This window comes from Microcaecilia unicolor, chromosome 1 (genome assembly GCF_901765095.1).
Source record: "Microcaecilia unicolor chromosome 1, aMicUni1.1, whole genome shotgun sequence".
Classification (NCBI taxonomy): Eukaryota; Metazoa; Chordata; class Amphibia; order Gymnophiona; family Siphonopidae; genus Microcaecilia; species Microcaecilia unicolor.
The window spans coordinates 427,668,766-427,683,762 of record NC_044031.1 but is presented as its reverse complement, the minus strand read 5'-3'; positions in this window follow the sequence as shown (position 1 = coordinate 427,683,762).

The following is a 14,997-nucleotide window of genomic DNA, read 5'->3' as shown; positions in this document are numbered from 1 at the left end:
ACCCCAAAGAGCAGCTGCCTTTAAAGGCAATCTAGCCAGGCGGGATTTAGAGGCGTGGTCAGCAGACCAATGTTTCAGCCAAAGCCACCGCCGCGCAGAGACTGTCTGAGCCATGCCTTTAGCTGAGGCTCTCAAGACATCATACAGCAAGTCTGCCAAATAGGCTAAGCCCGATTCCAGGGCCGGCCAATCAGCCCTCAAGGAATGATCCGAGGGGGAAGCCCGCTGCACCATAGTCAGGCACGCCCTGGCCACATAGGAACCGCAAACCGAGGCCTGCAAACTTAAAGCAGTCGCCTCAAAGGACGACCTTAAGGCCGCCTCCAATCTTCTGTCTTGGGCGTCCTTTAGGGCCGTGCCACCTTCCACCGGCAAAGCCGTTTCTTAGTCACCGCAGTGATTAAAGAATCCACGGTAGGCCACAGATAGGCCTCACGTTCACTTTCAGGCAAAGGATAGAGGCGGGGACATAGCCCTAGCCACTTTGAGGCTCGCTTCCGGGACATCCCATTGAGCCGAAATTAAGGTGTGCATGGCATCATGCACGTGGAAGGTTCTAAGGCGGGCGCTACGTCCCCAGCATAATGGCAGAGCCAACAGGGGCTGAGGAGAGACGTCCTCCGGAGGAGGAATCTTCACAAGTGTCCATGGCCTGTAACAACAGGTTGGGCAAATCCTCTGGGCTAAAAGCCGCGCTGCAGAGGGGTCATCCGCTCCATCCGAGCGGGGATCTATCTCCTCCAAGGAATCCGCAAAGGACCGTTGGGAGACCTCAGACACGCTGCCCTCATCTACATCGGAGGAGACAAAGTCCTCCAAGGCCTGGGAATCAACCCGAGGGCGTTTACTCTGGGAGCCTCAACCTCTTTACCAGACGAGGGAGCAGGGGCAGCGTTTTGCATGAGGAAGGCGTGATGCAGCAGCAAAACAAACTCGGGGAGAAACCCCCCAGGACTGTGCACTTCCGCAGCCTGGGCCACAGCCCTAGACGCACCCTCAATCGGCGCTCGCAAGAGCGGGGGAAGAGACATGCTGCGCATCCAAAATGGCGTCCGGCGCGACACTCCGCAAAGGAGCCCGCGCGGGAAGAACGGCGCTTAACTTAGCCGCTTTGTGCCGTCGCCCAAATAAGGGCATTCATGGCATTAATGTCTCCAACCTCAAGGGCGGCCCACGAAGAAGCCGTCCGAGCCGCGTGGCCGGCCAAGATGGCGGAGGCGAGGAGCGGGGGATGGGCGTTTATGGCGGGAAAAAACCGCCACGCCGGAGGAAGGACCGGGACATTCATCGGTCACGAAACTGTCACCCATCAAGGGCGAATCAGGCTGTAAAACCCCGCATCCCCTTTAGAAGCGCTCCAGCGATCCGGGGAGCGACCCTTTGCGCCCTCGCCCTCCGACGCCATATGCCACGAGGAGAAGAATCGGGGGAACCCCCTGCCCGCTATAAAAAGGTAAAATTACCTGCTTGCTGCTCCGAGCTGTAACGAACTGGTGTCCCAGTGAGTAGCTGCAATGAACGTTTAAATAAACGTCGAAATAAACGCCTTTAAGGACGTTTAAATTTTTTTAATTTTTTTTTTTTTTTTTAACGGAGCCAGCGGGAGGGGGGAGAAAAGGAGGGACCTGGCACCACCAGGTTTGCACTTGCTCAAAAGAGCCCTCAACCCCAGGCCTCAACAAAACCTAAGGATAGGCTTGGAGGCCTAGCCAGAGCTGCTGCTGTGTGTGACCACCACCTGCTGAGATAGAGAACATACTGAGGAGTTTCCGGCAGCACATGACCACATATAGGGAGGCAAAAGTTTGCTCTCTATCTCCACCTGCTGGTAGATGGACACAACCCACCAGTCTATGGATTGATCAGCTTGATGATATGGAAGTTACAGTTATGAAGAAATAGGTGAAAGGAGGGAGGAATGGGTATCCGATCTGCGGTTAAGCTAACTGTCAGAAAGTATGATTCACAGATGAAGGAAATGTGTGCCCATTAGGTATAATGGGCAGGGAGAGGGTATTTAAACTCTGCCAGTTGGGGAGGAGTTGGAATTTTCCCCAACTCTACCCAGAGGGCAGAACTACGGTCAGTCCACCTGAGATTCTGACTGATGAGCGTGCCAGATTGATTGAACTTGCATTGGGTAAGAATTAAAATCATTATTATCACCTATCTCCCTTGTCGTGTTATTCATTTCTTGGCTACATACCTATCTCTCTGAAAACACCTACACAGACAAAATTATTCTCTATGATCCACATAAGTGAGGAAAACCCCTACCCAATTACCATAATGTGGGAGCATAGATGCACAAAGATGCACTTAGGTGCTAGGAGTCAGAGAGCGAGGTTCATTTAACAGACTTAGAATGAGCCTTCTGAAACCCTCTCTTCACTTCCGTGGGCACGGGTCCCACGGAGATCTAGAGAAGGGTACATAAAACAAAACACAGCGACCAGCTTCTCATACATGAGCACACAACTGTGGAATGCACTACCATCAAAGTTATTTCGTTAATTGTTTTTAATTATCTTTCGCAAATCTCTGAAAAACCTACCTCTTCAACAAGGCCTACCACGAGAACCCGTAGCTTAACATAACACTTCACCAACCCACCCCAACTTAAACGACGTCTTTCTTTAAATGTTTACTTAGTTCTTCTCTGTCGTCCTTGATCTCTTTACATCACCAATTTGTATCTTTTAACCTGTATTGGCGATGCCATAACAGATCTTTGTAAGCCACATTCAGCCTGCAAATAGGTGGGAAAATGTGGGATACAAGTGCAATAAATAATAACCCCACTCCTCAACACCATCCTGGCCAAGAAAAATTACAACTACAGACTGGTAACCTCCATCCCACTACTGATTAAAGTCATAGAAAGAACAGTATCATACCAACTAATGGATTAGCTATTACTCCAACTAATCTTTAAATCAACATCAATTCCAACCGGGCTTTAGACTGCAATACAGCACAGAGACTGTCCTTACATCTTTTGTGAGCGAAGTCAGAGAAAAAAAAAAAAAAAAAAAAAGCCTGTGAAGAAAGTTCTAATACTCCAATTCGACATGTCCAGCGCATTTGATGTGGTGGACCATGATATTCTACTCAATCTACTGAACAGTATTAGCATTGGTGGAACTGTGCTAAACTGTGCCAAGTCAGATTAGCTGTTAAGATCTCTACCTCCCCTCCCCAGGCCCCAAAGTGTGGTGTACTCCAGGGCTCTCCACTTGAACCAATTTTGTTCAACATACTAATGGCACCTTCAGGGAGAAACCTAGAAACAGGACTACAATCACACGTATACATTCCCTTTGATGGCGACATCAAAAAAGCAACCGCAACAATTCAGACTAGACTTCATCTAATGGAACAATGGGCTTCAACTTTTAGCTGAAACTAAATAAAATTCTTAATAGCAAGCCCACATAACCCCATATCCTCTACCAGGTTTACAAAATCAGCCAATACACTGGGGAATCATTATATTAATATATTAATCAATATATTAGAAATCATAATAGATCAGAATCTAACATTTGATGACCAAATATCAGAGACATTCGGAACCCTATGGAAATGAATTAGGAGCCTCTTTTCATTCACAATATTTCGACTTCTGGTCCAGTCACCGAAACTATCACAAACTGACTACTGCCCTGGATTGTATGCAGGCTGTAAAGAATTAAGCTTCAAAAAGCTATAGAGCTCAAAACACAGCAGCCACAAAGCTTCACAGTAACACAGAGCTACTCCCTTACTGCAAACATTACACTGGTTACCCATGAAGGCTAGGGTCCAAGATCATAACCATAGTTTGCAAGATGTTATAAGGCATGGTCCCAGACGATATGTACACTCTAATAGACCTTCCACTAAGAAATTGTCTTCTGGGAAGCCCAAATGTTTCTCTAGCTTTACCTCCCCAGCTGCAATGGTCTGGTATATAAATCAATGTACACAACTGGGTTTCCTTACCTTGCAACAAAGTCGTGGAACCAACAGGCTACCTTCATTTTCGCAAACTGGTAAAATCCTACTTGTTCAAGGCATTTTTACCAGAAGACAGAATTAAAACTGCCTAGATAAAAGACTGCACATTAAGGACACTACTTTTATTCTATTAACTAAAGAATTTTTGGCTTATATTGATTAGCAAGAATGTATTAAGAGTGTGATCACCCTATTCCAGATATCAGAAGCAATTGAAGCATTTATGTACTACTATTAGCATTATTACTGTCTTCCTTCTAAATGTTGTCGCAATTAATTATACTACCTTTAGCATTATTACTATTTTCCCTCAAATTGAAAGCCACGATGAACCAATTCGTTCAGAGAATGTGGGATATAACAACTAGTAAAGTAATTGCACTGGTGCCATTAAATAAAAAGCTTTAAAAAATAAACTTAATTGCTATCATAGCAGGATTGGCAACCAGTGTAAATCCTCCAGTGGCATGACATGATCAGACTTCTTTTAAATTAATTATTAAACGAGCTGCCGTGTTCTGAACTAGCTGAAGCCTTTTTAGATTATTTTTTGTAAGTGCTAAATATAAGGAACTGCAATAGTCAGGTCTATTTGTAACAAAGGCATGGACCAGTTTAACTCAATGTTCCTTAGTCAAAAAGGCTTCAACTGTCAATCAATCTTAATTGAAAGCAACATGATTTTGAAAGCATCAAGGTTTTACCACTGACCAGTTTGTTGAATTTAAGTGAGTCATCACAATGGAATCCCTAAGGTGATAATTTCTCTCTCAAGAGGAATAGGCTTCCCCTTGTGCCTTGAATACCTGGTCTCTGCATCTTACAACCTAAGGACTGCAGTCAGTTGGATTTAATATATATATTTTTTTTAACTACACCAGTATCCATAGAAACAGGGTCCAAGGATACACTCAGATGAATTAAGTTATGATTGTTTTTTTTTTTTAACAAAAAAAATCACCAATGTAAGAACATAAGAGTAGCCATAACGGGTCAGACCAATGGTCCATCTAGTCCAGTATCCTGTTTCCAAGTGGCCAATCCAGGTCACAAGTACCTGAAACTCAAACAGTAACATTCAATGCTACCCAATCCCACGGCAAGCAGTGGCTTCCCCATGTCTATAGCAGACTATGGACTTTCCTCCAGGAACTTATCAAAATCTTTTTTTAAACCCATATACACTAACTGCTGTTACCACATCCTCTGGCAATTAGTTCCAGAGCTCAACTATTAGAGTGACAAAATATTCCCTCGTTTTAAAAGTATTTCCACTTAACTTCATTAAGTGTCCCCTAGTTGTCATACTTTTTGAAAGAGTAAAGATCAATTCACTTTACTCGTTCTACACCATTCAAGATTTTGTAGACCTCAATCGTCTCTTTTCCAAGCTGAAGAGCCCTAACCTCTTTAGCCTTTCTTCATACGAGAGGAGTTCCATCCCCTTTAACATTTTGGTTGCTCTTCTCTGAACATTTTCTAATTCTGCAAAGCTTTTTTGTGATATGGCAACCAGAACCAAATACAATACTTGAGATAAGGTCATACCATGGGAGTAATTCAGAGGCATTATAGTATTCTTGGAGGAGTGGCCTAGTGGTTAGGGTGGTGGACTTTGGTCCTGGGGAACTGAGGAACTGAGTTTGATTCCCACTTCAGGCACAGGCGCTCCTTGTGACTCTGGGCAAGTCACTTAACCCTCCATTGCCCCAGGTACAAATAAGTACCTGTATACAATATGTAAGCCGCATCGAGCCTGCCATGAGTGGGAAAAGCGCGGGGTACAAATGTAACAAAAAAAACAAACAAAAAAAAATTTACCATCCCTTTCCTGATAATCCTAGTATCCTGTTTGCTTTTTTGGCCACGGCCGCAAACTGGTCAGAAAATTTTAACATATTGTCTATGACTTCAAGATCTTTTCCTTGGATGCTGACTCCCAAAGTGGACCCTAGCATCAGAAAAATACAATTTGGGTTATTCTTCCCATCTGTTTGCATTTATCCACATTAAATTTCATCTGCCATTTGTATACTCACTCTTCCACTTTCCTAAGGTCTTCCTGCAATTTTTCATAATCCACATGTTTTAACAACCATGAATAGTTTTGTGTCATCCGCAAATTTAATCACCTCATTTATCATTCCAATTTCAAGATTAATGTTAAATAACACCAGTTCCAGTACAGATCCCTGGAACACTCCTCTATTCATCCTCCTCCATTGAGAGAAATGGCCATTTAACTCTATCCTCTGTTTTCTGAAAAATAACCAATTCCTAATCCACAACAGAACATTGCCTCCTATCACACAACTTTCTAAAAATCTAGATACATAGCATGAATTAAACATCCCCCCTCCCCCCCCCATCAAAACAAGAGGATCAGGTAACAGAAAAAGCAATTATCTTTGAAGGTGGCTACAAACAAACTGTGTCCCACGTGAGTACACCTCCCCTGCTCATCCCGAGTCTCCAAGAACGATAATGGTCCCATACTTCAGTTATAATTAATTTTTATAATTTATCAAGCAAGATTTGAGTCTCTTCCTTTGCACCATTAAATTTCAACATACGATATTTAAGAGACTCATAAATGGCAAAACTGAACTGTCATCAAATAAGTTGTGGATCCAAAAATATCATCTCAGAAGAAACTGTACAACTTTATGGCATACCTCAACTGAAAAACTACAGAACTGAGATGTTTTAAAATATGCCAATGCCAACCTCAGTTTGCTGATGGAGAGAAACAATAAGGTAAAATTATGTATCATACTTGATCATTTTCTTTCCATTAATCATAGCTGATCAATCCATAGACTAGTGGGTTGTGTCCATTTACCAGCAGGTGGAGATAGAGAGCAATCCTTTTGCCTCCCTATATGTGGTCATGTGCTGCCGGAAACTCCTCAGTATGTCGATATCAAAGCTCCATCCGCAGGACTCAGCACAGAGAATTACACCCACAAAGGGACACTCTGCCCAGCTCACCACCGCCGAAACGGGGGAGGGGAATTAACCCAGCTCATCCCCACACAAGTGGGGGAGGTGAATCCGTCCAGCTCATCCCCGTGGAGCGGGGGAGGGACACCACCCCGTCGATGCGGGGGGATCTGGCTTATCCTGCAACCGCGTGAGGAGCTGACTGACCCTAACGCCGCCGAAGTGGGAGGGGTACAAAGCTGCCACGAAGCGGGAGGGAGCGCCAGCAGAATTTAGGTCTCAATCCAGCCCCGTAAAACGGAGGGGAGAGGAATGCAGCAGCTCACTGTAACACAAAATCGTCTCAACTCCTGAAGAATCCAACTGAAAAAACTTGAACACGAAGTCCTCCTGAACAGGAACTGAAGACTAAACTTGAACCTGAAATGCAACCAGAATAAAAACAGTACAGATATCTGGGAGGGGCTATGGATTGATCAGCTATGATTAATGGAAAGAAAATTATCAGGTATGATACATAATTTTACCTTCCATATCATGCTGATCAATCCATAGACTAGTGGGATGTACCGAAGCAGTACTCAACCAGGGCGGGACATTGAAATCCCTGACCGCAACACTGAAGCTCCAAACCGGGCCTCCGCCCGAGCAGCCACAGTCAAGCGGTAATGCCTGGAGAAGGTATGAGCCGATGCCCAAGTTGCCGCCTTGCAAATCTCTTCCAATGAGACGGACCCGGCATCTGCCATCAAGGCCGAATGAGCTCTAGTGGAGTGAGCCTTCAGCCGGATAGGCGGCACCTTCCCCGCGGCACATAAGCCCTGCAATGGCTTCCTTGACCCATCTTGCCACTGTAGGCTTAGCAGCCTGCAGACCCTTACGAGGACCTGCCAAACAAGACAAACAGATGATCCGACTTCCGGAAATCATTGGTCACTTCCAAGTATCTGATGATGACTCGTCTCACATCTAGATATTTGAGAGCACAGTACTCCTCTGGGTAGTCCTCCCTATGAAAGGATGGGAGACAGAGGCTGCTGATTCACATGGAAGTGAGAAACAATCTTGGGCAGGAAGGAAGGCACTGTGCAAATAGACACTCCTGCCTCAGTGAACTTCAGAAAGGGCTCTCGACATGATAGCACCTGGAGCTCGGAACTCTTCTGGCTGAAGTGATAGCCACCAAAAAGACTGCTTTCAAACGTCAGGTCTTTCAGAGTGCCCTCGACAAGGTTCAAAAGGCGGCTTCTGCAAGGCTCTTAGCACCGATTGAGATTCCACGCAGGTACCACTGAGGTGCAGAGGATGGCGCAGGTGATTACCTCCCTTGAGAAAGCGCACCACATCGGGCTGCGAAACCAGGGAAGCACCCTTCAGGCGGCCCTGAAGCAAGCCAGAGCCGCTACCTGGACTTTAAGGAACTGAGCGACAGGCCTTTCTCCAGACCTTCTTGCAGAAACAACAACACTGACGAAATTGGAGCAGGGGGGAAGGAGAAAGGAGCCTGCCTCACACCACGATGCAAAGGTATGGCCAAACCCGGCGTAAGCAGTAGAAGTAGAGCGCTTCCTCGCTCTCAGCATAGTGGCGATGACCTTGCTGAGAAGCCCTTCTTCCTCAGACGCTGCCGCTCAATAGCCAGGCCCGTAAGACCAAAGGGGAGGAATCCTCCATCACCACGGGACCCTGATGCAACAGGCCCTGCTCCGCTGGCAGCCGCCGAGGGCCGTCCACTGAGAGCCTGATCAAGTCCGCATACCAGGGACGTCTGGGCCAGTCCGGACCCACCAGGATTAACCCAGGCCCGGATGCTTTGCCACCCCTGCCCAACATGGGCCAAGCGGGAACACTAGAGAAGCTCCTGTGTCGGCCACTGTTGGAGGAGAGCATCTACTCCCAGAGACGAGGGTCCCGTCCTCTGCTGAAAAGCGCGGCCTTGGCAACAGGCCGAGGACGCCATCAGATTCTAGGCTCGGCTGGCCCCAGCGCTTCGTGATTGTCCAAGAACGCCTGAACCGATAACTGCCACTCTCCGGGATCCAAGATATGGCGACTGAGAAAGTCCGCCTTGACATTCATGTCTCCGGCAATGTGGGCCGCCGACAGCTGTTCCAGGTTCGCTTCCCGCCCACTGGCATAGTTTCTATGGCCTCCTTGGCTAGAGGGGCGCTCTTGGTATCTCCCTGGCGATTGACATAGCCACAACCGTGGCATTGTCCGACAGGACCTGTACTGGCTTCAACACCAGTACCGGGAGAAACTCCAAAAGCGCCAACCGAATGGCTCTGAGTTCCAGGAGGTTGATAGACCACTTGCCTCTGCAGGAGACCAAAGCCCCTGCGCTGTCCTTCCCAAGCAGTGGGCTCCCCAGCCCATCAAAGAGGCGTCCGTTGTGACGACAACCCACTCCGGGGTCAAAAGAGGCATCCCTGCGGACAACTTATCTGTCCTCGGCCACAGCTCAGCGCCCTTGCGCACCGCTAGGTCCAAGGGAAGGCGCACAGCGTAATCCTCCGACACTGGAGTCCAGCGCTGCAGCAGAGAGAGTTTGTAGTGGTCTCATATGAGCCCTGACCCAGGGCACTACGTCCATCGTGGCCGTCATAGAGCCCAACAGCTGCCCATAGTCCCGAGCCCGAAGAGAAGAGCTGCTAGGAACTTGTCCACCTGAGCCTGAAGCGTGACAATCCGATTGTCTGGCAGGAACACTCTGCCCACTTGGTGGTCGAAACGAACATAAGAGGGGGCTCGGATCAACCAGTCGTCCAGATAAGGATGGACTTGTACTCCTATCTTGCGTAGGAAGGCCGCATGACCACCATAACTTGGAGAAGGTCCGCGGAGCAGTAGCCAACCCGAAAGGGGAGGGCTCTGAACTGGGAGTGTCCTCAGAACTGCAAAACGCGGAAAGCGTTGATGAAGAGGTCAGATGGGAATATGCAAGTAAGCTTCCTTGATATCCAAGGATGCCAGGAACTCCCCTGCCTGCACTGCCGCTATAACAGAGCGGAGAGTCTCCATTCGGAAGTGCTGAACTTCCAAAGCCCGATTGACCCCTTGAGGTCGAGGATAGGCCGGACAAAACCTCCTTCCTTAGTTACCACAAAGTAAATGGAGTAACGTCCCTTGCCAGGGTGATCTTCTGGCACCAGAACGACCGCACCCAGGCTGGATCAGATTGTCCAAAGTCTGCTGCACTGCCACAGCCTGACCGGAGACTTGCAGGGAGAGTGCACAAACCCGATTCTTAAGGGTCGGCAGAACTCTAGCTTGTAGCCGTCTCTGATGACTTCCAGCACTCAAGCGTCTGAAGTTACCCTGGTCCCACTCGCCCAGAAACAAGGATAGGCGTCCTCTAATCTGCTCTGGGCCATGGACCAGCACCCCGTCATTGGGTATGAGACCCTGGGGGAGGACCGGAGGAGGCACCTCCGGGACGGCGGTCTCTGCGAAAGGAATGCTGCTTGTGGGGAGGAATTCCTTTGATGGAAGAGGGGGCAGAGGAGCTCGACTTGCCCGGGCAATACCGACGGGCTTCTTGAAACCGTCCTTTGGAGGAACCGGGGCAGGCACCAATGGCCCATCCCTGACCTCCGGTAACCTCTTGCCCTTAGACGTGCCGAGATCGTCACAATCTTGTCCAGCTCGACCCCAAAGAGCAGCTTGCCTTTAAAAGGCAACTTAGCCAGTCGAGACTTAGAGGCGTGGTCAACAGACCAATGCTTCAGCCAAAGCCACCGCCGTGCAGAGACTGTCTGAGCCATACCTTTAGCCGAGGCTCTCAAGACATCATACAGCCAGCCTGCCAGTAGGCCAAGCCCAATTCCAGGTTTGGCCATCAGCCCTCAAGGAAGGATCCGAGGGGGAAGCCCGCTGCGCAAGCATCAGGCACGCCCTGGCCACATAGGAGCCACAAATTGAGGCCTGTAAAACTTAAAGCAGCCGCCTCGAAGGACGACTTTAAAGCCGCCTCCAACTCCTGTCTTGGGCGTCCTTTAGGGCCATGCCACCCTTCCACCGGCAATGCCGTTTTCTTAGTCACCGCAGTGATTAAAGAATCCACGGTAGGCCCAAAAAAGGCCTCCACCTTCAGGGCAGAGGTTGAGGCGGGACATTGCCCTAGCCACTTTAAGGCTTCGCTTCTGGGAAAGTCCCATTGAAGCCGAAATCAAGGTGTGCATTCATGCACATGGAAGGTTCTAGGCGGTGCGCCTTCGTCCCCCGCATAATGGCAGAGCCAACAGAGGCTGAGGGAGAGACGTCCTCCGGAGAGGAACTCCTCAAAATGCTCATGGCCTGCACTAACAGGCTGGGCAAATCCTCTGAGCGAAAGATCCGTGCTGCAGAGGGTTCATCCGCTCCATCCGAGCGGGAATCCGTCTCCTCCAAGGAATCCCCAAAGGGACCGTTGGGAGAACTCAGATACGCTGCCCTCATCTACATCAGAGGAGACCAAGTCCTCTAGGGCCTGGAAGTCCATCCGAGGGCGTTTGCTTCCGAGGCCTCAGCTCCTTGATCAGAGGGGGGAGCCGGGGCAGCGTTTATCATAAGAAAAGCCTGATGCAGCAGCAAAAAGAACTCAGGGGAGAAACCCCCTAGGCTGTGCACTTCTGCCGTCTGGGCCACGGCCCTAGACGCACCCTCAACCGGCGCTCGCAAGAGCGGGGGAGAAACATGCTGCACATCCAAATGGCGTCTGGCGCGAAACTCCGAGGAGCCGCGTGGGAAGAATGGCGCTTAACTTTCGCCGCTTTCTTGCCGTCGTCCAAATCAAGGGCGACCATAGCATTAACGTCTCCCAGCTCGAGGGCGGCCCAAGAAGAAGCCGTCCGAGCAGAGTGGCCGGCCAACATGGAGTGGGCGAGCAGCGGGGATGGGCGCTTATGGCGGGAAAAAACCGCCGCACCGGAGGAAGAACCGGGACACTGACCGGATTCCAAACTGATGCCCAACAAAGGCGATTCAGGCTTTGAAAACCCCCGCATCCCCGCTAGAGACGCACACATTGCGGTCCGGGGAGCGAATCTTCGCGCCCTCGTCCTCTGACGCCATAAGCCACGTGGAGACCAAACAGGGAATCCCCTGTCCGCTATAAAAAGGTAAAATTACCTGCTTCTCGCTCCGAGCTGTAACAAACTGGTGTCCCAGTGAGCAGCTGCAATAAAACGCTGATATAAACGTTGAAATAAACGCCCTTAAAGGACGTCCAAATTTTTTTATTTTTTTTAAACGGAGCCAGTGGGAGGGGGAGAAAAGGAGGGACCTGGCACCACCAGGTTTGCACTTGCTCAAGAAGAGCCCTTAACCCCAGGTACTCAACAAAACCTAAAGATTAGGCTTGGAGACCTAGCCAGAGCTGCTGCTGTGTGTGACCACCAACTGCTGAGATAGAGAACATACTGAGGAGTTTCCGGCAGCACATGACCACATATAGGGAGACAAAAGGATTGCTCTCTATCTCCACCTGCTGGTAGATGGACACAACCCACTAGTCTATGGATTGATCAGCATGATGATATGGAATTGAATTTAGTTTTCAGTTATAATTAACATAGGGCCCCTTTTACTAAGGTGTACTAATATTAGACCTATGTTACAATCCCTGGCAATCTAGGGGTGTAGTCACAGCAGGAATGATCCCCAATCACTCCTGCCTAAGCTGGGTCCTACCTCAAAAAAGACTGCCATAACGTCTAGTGGCAATTTGTGAATGCTTGTCCTTAATCAGTTTTATAACTGAATACAAAATGGGAAACATCTCAATGCTACTTACTCAAACTGCACAAGCAACAAGAGAAAGTATAAAAAGCTGGTAAACTAATTTTTTTTAAACATGTTGTCAAAGTTTCTGTCTCACAGGATATTTAACTACATCTTCATTGACATGGGAACCTAAACCTGCCAGACTTCTTGACAAGTCCTTGTTAAAAACAGCTATCCCAGTTGTCAGCCTGAACTTGCAGTTAAGAACATAAGTGTTGCTATACTGGGACAGATCGAAGGTCCATTAATCCCAGCAACAGTAGCCAATCCAGATTACAAGTACCTGGCAAGATCCCAAAAAGTACATTTTATGTTGCTTATCCTAGAAATAAGCATGGATTTTCCCCAAGTCCATCTTAATAATGGCTTATGAACTTTCTTGTAAGAAGTTATCCAATCCTTTTTTTAACCCCGATTAGCTAACTGCCTTTACCACAGTCTCTGGCAATTTATTTATTGTTGCATTTGTATCCACATTTTCCCACCTATTTGCGGGCTCAGTGTGGCTTACAATAAGACTTGAATAATAGAAATACATTTGTTACAACTAAGTTATGGACTACATTGAGCAGAGTTGTGCGAGGCATTCGAATATCATTGGTAGTATAACAATGGGACAACAACATAGAAACATTAGAAAGAGACAATGGGAAAAAGGGCATTATTAGGCGCCTAGACATATAGTGTACATAGTTCCGTGGACGAATGGATGGTTGACTGGATAAAGGGATGATGGATCAGATGTGGATGTGTATTGCATTGTGGACAGTGAGTGGTTTCTATGTGTTTTGGCTCTTTCCATAAGTTTGTTCGAACAGGTGTGTCTTCAGTAGTTTACGGAAGGAGGCTTGTTCGTTGATCATTCTTAGGTTGCGTGGTAATGTATTCCAAGACTTCGTGCTCTTGTAGGAAAAGGTTGACGCGTGTATCGTCTTGTATTTCAAGCCCCTGCAGGTTGGGTAATGAAGGTTGAGGTGAGTTCGGGATGATCTTTTGGCGTTTCTAGGTGGTAGGTTATTAAATCAGACATGTACGCTGGGGCTTCACCGTAAATGATCTTATGGACTAGTGTGCAAGTTTTAAAAGTAACGCGGTCCTTGAGTGGAAGCCAATGTAGTTTCTCTCGTAGTGGTTTGCCCTTTCATATTTAGGTTTTCCGAAGATGAGCCTGGCTGCTGTGTTCTGGGCTGTTTGAAGTTTCTTTAGTATTTGCTCTTTGCAGCCAGCGTATAATGAGTTGCAGTAATCCAAGTGGCTAAGGACGAGGGATTGCACTAGGCTGCGGAAGACGAATCTTGGGAAGAATGGTCTAATTCTTTTCAATTTCCACATGCTGAAGAACATCTTCTTGGTTATGTTGTTTGCGTGAGTTTCGAGTGTTAGGTGGCGGTCGATAGTCACTCCAAGGATTTTTAGCGTTTCTGAGATTGGAAGTTTAGGTTTGGTGTGTTTATCACGTTGAATTCTGTTGTGTTGTATTGGGAGGTGAGTATCAGGCATTGGGTTTTTTCTGCGTTCAATTTCAGGCGGAATGCATCTGCCCATGTGTTCATGATGTGTAGACTTTTATTGATTTCGCTGGAGATTTCTTTGATGTCTTGTTTGAATGGGATGTATATTGTCACATCATCGGCGTATATGTACGGGTTGAGGTTATGGTTTGATAAGAGTTTTGCTAAAGGGATCATCATTAGGTTGAATATAGTTGGAGAGAGAGGTGATCCCTGTGGGACTCCACATTCAGGTATCCATGCTTGGACGTGGTTGAATTTGATGTGACTTGATACGAGCGCAGGGTTAGGAACCCTTTGAACCAATTCAAGACATTTCCTCCGATGCCAAAGTATTCAAGTATGTGTATTAGGATTTCATGATCAACCATGTCGAAGGCGCTGGACATGTCGAATTGTAAGAGGAGTATATTGTTGCCGGTTGCAATTCTTTGTTTGAATCTGGTCATTAGGGTGACTAATACTGTTTCTGTGCTGTGATTCGAACGGAATCCTGATTGGGCATCATGCAGTATTGAATGTTTGTCTAGATAGTTTGTGAGCTGTTTGGTTACCATACCTTCGGTTAGTTTGGTTATTAGTGGTATGGATGAAATTGGCCTGTAGTTGGTTATTTCGCTCGTGTTTTTCTTTGTGTCTTTAGGAATTGGTGTGAGTAGGATTTTTCCTTTTTCTTTTGGGAAGAGTCCATTTTGTAGCATGTAGTTTATGTGATTTGTTAGGTTTGTTATGAATTGTTGAGGAGCAGTTTGCATGAGGCTATTTGGACATATGTCTAGTT